At 34.3% G+C, this 7,989-nt stretch overlaps 1 protein-coding gene and 2 long non-coding RNA genes across 19 annotated transcripts in view; 2 read left to right on the top strand and 1 right to left on the bottom strand.

Annotated features, from left to right (window-relative positions):
- Nucleotides 1-7,989, top strand: part of LOC147835447 (uncharacterized) — a 479,758-nt gene that overhangs the window by 99,444 nt on the left and 372,325 nt on the right. The window lies entirely within an intron of this gene.
- Nucleotides 1-7,989, bottom strand: part of LOC147842463 (uncharacterized) — a 758,429-nt gene that overhangs the window by 520,453 nt on the left and 229,987 nt on the right. The gene's annotated exons all lie outside the window — the stretch shown is intronic.
- Nucleotides 1-7,989, top strand: part of zmp:0000000936 — a 55,787-nt gene that overhangs the window by 456 nt on the left and 47,342 nt on the right. The window lies entirely within an intron of this gene.

Raw genomic sequence — 7,989 nt, 5'->3', positions numbered from 1 at the left:
TATATATATATATATATATATATATATATATATATATATATATATATATATATATATATATATATATATATATATAATAACGTGTATGCAATTTATTTTTTTCTTCTTTGTTTAGACTTGTCTAAAAGCTGAATTTAGACAAGTTTGTTTTTTTTTATTATGATTTTTTCCACGTTTCATAATCAAATTAAACCCATACAGAACCCTTATATGCCCATATATGAACATTATAATAATTCTAATTATATAAATAGCCTATTTATAGTAGATTGCATACTATTTGTTTGTTTGTTTGTTTGTTTGTTTCTTTAGACCTATATTTTTACTTAAAAGATGAGTTTAGACAAGGTTGTCATTTCTTTATTAGGCCATTTTTCCACGTTTCAGAAACTGATGCAGAACTTTTATATATGGCCATAAAAACATACATTAAAAAATTAAAGCTATATGATTATAGAACTCTGTCGCTTGCAATTTATTTGTTTGTTTTGTTTATTGATACGCTGAGTTTTGACAAGTTTGTTATTGTTTTATTATGATATTGCCATACATGTGGCCTTAAACGAACATATACAAATATTAGAGTTATTATAATTCTATAAATATGTAAAATAGCTTGCTTGGTATTTGGTTGGTTGTTTAGACTTGTGTATTTTATTTAAAAGTTGAATTTAGACAGGTTTGTAATTTTATGACCTTTTCTACATCTCATAATAACTGTAAACCAAAACAGAACTCTGATATTTTATTTGTTTACATATGTACATTACCTTGCATGATGTGTTTGTTTGTTTGTTTGTTTGTTTGTTTGTTTGTTTAGACATATATTTTTACTTTAAAATATTAGCTTTTTCCATGTTTCATAAAAGCATTGAACCCATGCAGAAGTTTACTATATAAAAACTTAATACAAAAGATATAGTTATTATAATTATAGAACTAGGCTGCTTGCATCCTATTTATTTGTTTGCTTTTGTTTGTTTAGATGTATGCTTTTATTGATAAGCCCAGTTTATACAAGATTGTACATTTGTTTTTATGATGACATTTTATCCACATTTTATAACAACAGTAAACCCATACAGAGCTCTAATATATGGCCATAGATTAACATATATTAAAGTTATTGTAATTGTAGAACTATGTAGGTTTCTTGTTATTTATTTATTTATTTATTTTGTCTATTTAGACATATATTGTTATTTAAAAGCTGAGTTTAGTCGAGATTTTTTATTATTATTATATTTTCTGTTTCACATGTTTCATAATAACACTGAACCCATACAGAACTCATAAATGAGCATGTGTAAATATATATAGTTATTCTATATATGTACAGTTGTGTGCTTGCTGTTTGTTTGTTTGTTTGTTTGTTTGTTTGTTTGATATTTTGACATATGTGTTTTATTTAAAAGCTGAATTTAGACAAGTTTGGATGCTTTTTGTCATTTATTTACTTTTCAACGCATTTCATATTTACAGTAAACCCATACAGAACTCTTGAATGAACATATATAAAAAAAATATATAGTTATTCTAATTATATATGTACAGTAGCGTGCTTGCTGTTTGTTTAAACGTATGTATTTTATATAAGAGTTGAGTATAGACAAGTTTGGACACCTTTTTGTTTTTTTTTGTTATTCTATCTTTATGAACACAAGTTTGTGTATATGACAAGCATATCTGGTGAAACTTGTCTGAGAAATGGACATCGGAGCTCTCAGTAAAGGAAGTGGTGGATTTGTGGTTTTTGCTTGTTTCATTGGGTTGCAGTGCTTTCTTGGCTCTGGTTATTAAGTTGACTCAGTAGCACAGATGTTATTCAAAGAAAACTCACTCATGTGTTTGTGAAATCTTTATGACTGTCAGCCACTGTTTTTATTTCTCTACATATTTACTCATTGTTATTCGAGTCATAGTTTCATTTTATTATTAGTTTAAACAGATGTAAACAAACATTAGAATATTAACTAAAAGAACAAAACATATTTATAAAGATGCTATTGACTTTAAACATTCACCAGATATTGATAACAACCAAAGAAATCCATATATGCAAAATAAACCAAACTAATTCATTTACAAATGAGGTTCTGTGTAATAAAATGAAATGATGCAGGGAAAAAGTATTGAACTGATGAAGAAAGGGAGGTGTAGTTCAGCAATGAAAGCCCAGACAGCAGCTGAGATCTCTCAGTAGTTCTTCAGCAACCCTCTGCCCTTCCTCAGTGTATATTAATATCAGCTGCTTCAGTCCAGCATCTACATTAGCAGGAGGATGAAGATGAAACCAGGGTGGACATTTCAGCAAGACAGGGATCCAGAACACAGCCAAAGAGACTCTCAGATGCTTTCAGAGAAAGAAGATCAAGCTGTAGAATGGCCCAGCCAATCACCTGATGTGAATCCAATGGAGAATACAAAATAAACCTCAGATTTGATAGACGAGACCCATGGAACCATCAAGATTTTGACACTCTGTTGAAGTCTGTGAGAAACTCACACCTGAGCACTGCATGAGGCTTCATTCTCCTTCGAAAGTTGTCTTTAAATATACACATGCATAATAAGTAAATACAACTTTTTTTATTTAAAATTTATGTTTATTTATTTATTCAATTATTTTCTTGTCGGTTTAGTCCCTTTATTAATCCGGGGTCGCCACAGTGGAATGAACCGCCAACTTATCCAGCAAGTTTGTTCGCAGCGGATGCCCTTCCAGCCGCAACCCATCTCTGGGAAACATCCACACACACATTCACACACACACTCATACACTACGGACAATTTAGCCTACCCAATTCACCTGTACCGCATGTCTTTGGACTGTAGGACAAACCGGAGCACCCGGAGGAAACCCACGCGAAGGCAGGGAGAACATGCAAACTCCAGACAGAAACGCCAACTGAGCCGAAGTTCAAACCAGCGACCTTCTTGCTGTGAGGCAACAGCGCTACTCACTGCGCCACTGCCTCCCCCCTTATGTTTATTTACTTATCTTTAATTTATTTTCTACAATATATCATTTGAGTGTCTGCCTATAAAGTTTTATAAGAGAAATACTTTTTCCTTTGTTCATAAAAAATCTGAAGTACAGTGTAGTGTGTTTGTCAGCATAGTAGGGATATTAATGAGTAAATGCATGCATAGTATTAAAATGCACTTTTGTAATGCAGATTTCTTGCTGCATATGTGTTAATGCAAGGCAAGGCAAGTTTATTTATATAGCACATTTCATACACAGTGGCAATTCAAAGTGCTTTACATAAACAAGAATAAAAGCGGAAAGTATAAGAAAATAAAAACAAGTAATAAAAATGATTAAAAACAGATTAAAATGTGTTAAAACAGGGTATAAATGAATGTAAAAGAAGAGAAAAACATAATAGTGTGATCTGTCGGACGTAGCACAGTGCTCATTCAGTAAAGGCACAGCTAAACAGATGTGTGTTCAGTCTCGGTGTGAACATGCCTAATGTTGGAGCACATCTGATTATTTCTGAAAGCTGATTCCAGCAGTAGGGGGCACTGTTAGTTGCTGAAGGCCGATTCACCCTGCTTTGACTGAACTCTTGGAATTCCTAGTTTATTTGATCCTAATGATCTGAGTGATCTGTTGGGTTTGTTCAGTGAGCATATCTGTAATGTATTGAGCTCCTAGGCCATTTAGTGATTTATAGAGCAGTAATAATACTTTAAACTTTATTCTGAATGTAACTGGGAGCCAGTGTAAAGACCTGATGTCAAGTGTGATGTGCTCTCATTTCCTGGTTCTGCTCAGAATCCTGGCCGCAGCGTTCTGGATGAGCTGCAACTGTCTGACTGTCTTTTTGGGAAGGCCAGTGAGGAGGCCGTTACAGTAATCCACCCTGCTGCTGATAAAAGCATCAACACGTTTCTCTAAGTCCTCACTGGAAACAAAGCATCTGATTCTTGCAATGTTTTTGAGATGATGGTATGCTGATTTACTGACTGCTTTGACGTGACTACTGAAACTCAGATCTGACTCCAGAGTCACACCAAGATTCTTGACCTTATTTTTTGTTGTTTGATCGAAATTATTTTTCTTATTTTTAATTTAAATTTAATTTTCTTATTTTTAATCGAAATCGATCGAAATTTATGCTCAATTTCGATTATCGAATCAAAAAATAGAATCGTCGATGCTGCCACGCCCCCATGTCACGTTAGCTTGGCTTGCCAAGCGGGAAAAAAACACACTTGTTGAAGTGCTTGTTAAACTGCAGAAGCAGGAGACCCGTCGACAGAGCTTAAACCCTCTCCTCTTTCAATGAAGTCGCCGGTGTGGAAGCATTTTGGATTTCCAGTGAGTTATGTTGACAACGTTCGTGTTGTCGACAAAAAAAACACAGTTTTGCAAGCTTTGCTATGTACGTATTACGTACGGTTCGTCCGATAGACAACACCGGCATCGCGATCCTCCGCCCGCCCCCGTTGCAAATCCGCTCGCGAAAAGTACACACTCAGGCCCTGTTTACACTGTCTTTGTTTTTAAATGGCATTTTAGAACGACAACGATTTGACATCCACAGTGGCGTGTAGCATTTCTGAGCAGCGCTTCTTCCTCACTACCTCTGAAAATGCACATCACATGACCACACAGACACAGACGCACACACAGCCATGCGCTCGAGACAGCAGGTCCAGGCAGTCAGAGGACTGCTTCAATCTTTCACTCACTTGTACTGAGTCATTTTAGTGAACACCTCAGATACTGTTGGCTGGTTCCTGTTAGTTGTGCGTCTTTTTTACCGACGCCATTATAACGACACAGATCACTGCCTATTCACGAGTCCCGCAGAAAAAGTGATTGACAGGTGGTAATTATGTGTGTATCTTGCCTTTATTCATTTACTGTATGATTTGTTTACGGGTAAAACAAACACCATGCAGGTCAGGTAGTTTAAACGGTAGGCTACAAATAAATAATTGGTCATTAATTAATTAATTATTCATAATCGAAAATCGAATCGTGACTTTAGAATCGAAAATGTGATCGAATCGAGGATTTTTGAGGATCGTGACACCCTTACTAATATGTTGTGTGAGAAGGGGCAACAAAGATTATACTGTCTACAGAAATTAAGATCTTTCAATATAGATAAATCACTCATGTGCATGTTTTACAGTTCATACATTCAGTCACTGTTATCATTTTCTTTGCTTTGTCGGTTCAATTCTCTAAGAGTGAAAAATAAGAGTTAGAATAAGGAGGAGAAACAACAGGGAGAAAACAGTAGACCATGGCTCAGTTATACCACAGACAAGTTTTGAGTAACGCTCAGAGTATTCTGTCAGATGATTCCCATCCTATGCACCACAAGTTTTATCTTCTCCCTTCTGGTATTCGATACAGAACTCCTATTAGTAAAACAAATCGGTTTAAACTTTCATGTATCCCCTCAGCTGTAAAGTTTTTAAATTCAGGGTAGAATTTGTACTGTATGATGTACTTTTGTGTATTGTGTGTGACATGCTTGTATGCTGCAACTAAATTGCCTTCGGGAAATGAATAAAGACTGACTGACTGGGGGTGTAGTCATTAGGCAGTAAGGCTCGGTAGATCTGAGCGTCATCAGCATAGCTGTGGTAGGAGATTTGGTTCTTTCTCATTATATGGCTGAATGTAAACAAACTTCCAAACATAGAGTTGATGAGAAAATTCTCTTATTTTTCTCAAGCATAGCGAGTTTAAAAGAAAGAAGATTTTTATCAGCTCATTTCAAACATAATACGTTTAATAACTCATTTCTAATAATCTTTGCCATGATGACAGCACATAATATGTTATTTGTTATTTTGCGAGGTACTAGCAATCTAGTTTAAAGTGACATTTAAAGGCTAGAAACTATATTATTATTATAGGAAATGCAATGAAAAATATCTTTGCTCTGCATGTTAAACATCCAAACTGAAAGAACAAATGAAGGAGGAGGCCTAATCATTTAAACATAGGCCTATTGCTTTTTTCTTCCAAAGTATTGCTGGAGCAGTTTGTGCTGTATTTGCGCAGTTCAGCATGTCCAAACATCAGCCTACTTGCGTGAACTCGATCAGACCTTCAGGCAAAGGCAAACTCGTAATGAAACGTCATGATGATAAATCTGCTCTGGGTTTGTGGGAACACTTTTCTCTCTGTCTGTCTGCTGAAAGCAGAGATGGACACCCTGTAAACTGCTTGTTGACGGTTCACGCTGTAAAAAAATATCTGATAATGAACAGTTTTCATATGTTGTGATTCATTTTCCTTTGTTTACGGTTGTGAATTGCATTATGGGATGTTGATCTCTGCTCTGTCCACTTTTTATGTTGAAAGTTCAACTCTACAGTTTAACTTTTATTGACGTTTTAGTCGTTTGAAATAATATAATGTATAGGAAATATAATAAATAGAGAAATAAGTTTGTAAAATAACAGAAAATGTGCTGGAGGTTTATTATCAGGTTTTTGTAGTGTAATATACAACACCAAATTAGACAATATAGCACTGCATATTGTTAAAAATGTTCATAAAAGTCACTTTTTCAAACTTTTTTTAAAGTTATAAGTTGGAAAAAACATCAAGGTCCCATAATCGCAGTCGTACGAAAAAGAAGGTTTAACCGATCTTAACCCTGGAGGACTGTATTGAAAGAGTAAACTGTTATAAATGTTCGTGCATATATGGCTTAATGAATGGTTGGGCTTTAATATTTATATTGAAAATCTCGTAAAGAAGCTCAGGCCTAAATTGGGTTTTCGTTTTGTATTAGGAAGTGCCTTCCTTTCGGAGCAAGAAAAAGAAATTATCCAAAGTTTCCTTTCAGTGATAGATTATGGAGACGTAGTTTATTTGCATGCAAACCTGTTGTTAATAAAAAAGCTGGACAGTATATTTCATGCTGCAATACGATTTGCGACAAATGCATCTTCACATATTTACGTATTTATTTTTTTACGGATTAAGAACACATTAGCAAATCCAAAGGCCCCCCTTTTATTTTTTTACCTGACTAAAGTATATATAAACATATATATGTTATTGTTATTATTAATAATTTACTAATTAATATTATTATCTAATTTTCCACCATTTGATTAATATGATTATTATATATTTTTTCTATTTTATTAAAATAGGCTTGCAAGTGTACAAAATTAAGTAATGACCTAATATGAACTTTAAAGTTCAAACAGGCTGCAAAAATCAGCAAAACATTTGCAATACTTCCTAAATTAGAGCTTATAATAAATACTTTGAATAGATATTTACCTTTAAAAAGTTTCTTTAGAACTTTATCTGACCATAAATCCATAATGATATAATATGTTTAATACTCATGCTTCAAATATCCAAAATAGCTTATTGTGGTCTTCTGAGTTACAGAAGGCTAGCATCATTATTTTATTTTATATTTCTTTATTTATAGCATCAGATATATTGTATGATGAAAGCCAGCACCAATATTTCTTTGCTCCATATTATTACTGTTGTTTTCATAAAAGGGCCAAAGTAGACATTCATATAAAAAAAAGGTTTTCTTTCTAACTGGTTCAGTCAGACTTACTGTAAAGCATAACCGAGTGTATTTACTTGAGATAGATACTCCGCAACGATGGATATTGTGATAACTGCTTGTGTAGGCTATTTGATTTGTTCGCACACCGTCTCAGTTATATTGTGTGATGGCAGGATTGTGCAGGTGCGCGCCAGTTTGAGTCCAGCTGTACCCGCCGCGCGGCCAAGACAGCGCTTCAGTTATTCAATTCAATTCAGCTTCATTTGTATAGCGCTTTTACAATGTAGATTGTGTCAAAGCAGCTTCACATAAATGGTCATAGTAACTGGATCAGGGTAGTTCAGTTTTTAGTGTTTAAGTTCAGTTTAGCTCAGTTCAGTGTGGTTTGAAGTCATTATTGAGAGTCCAAACACTGAAGACCAAATTCATCTGAGTAGCTTTTCAGATCCTGAATTTCTCCGCTGGC

Source organism: Danio rerio, chromosome 9 (genome assembly GCF_052040795.2).
Source record: "Danio rerio strain M-AB ecotype USA chromosome 9, GRCz13ab, whole genome shotgun sequence".
NCBI lineage: Eukaryota > Metazoa > Chordata > Actinopteri > Cypriniformes > Danionidae > Danio > Danio rerio.
The sequence above is the reverse complement of the archived record's forward strand: the minus strand, read 5'-3'. Positions and strand labels throughout refer to the sequence as shown.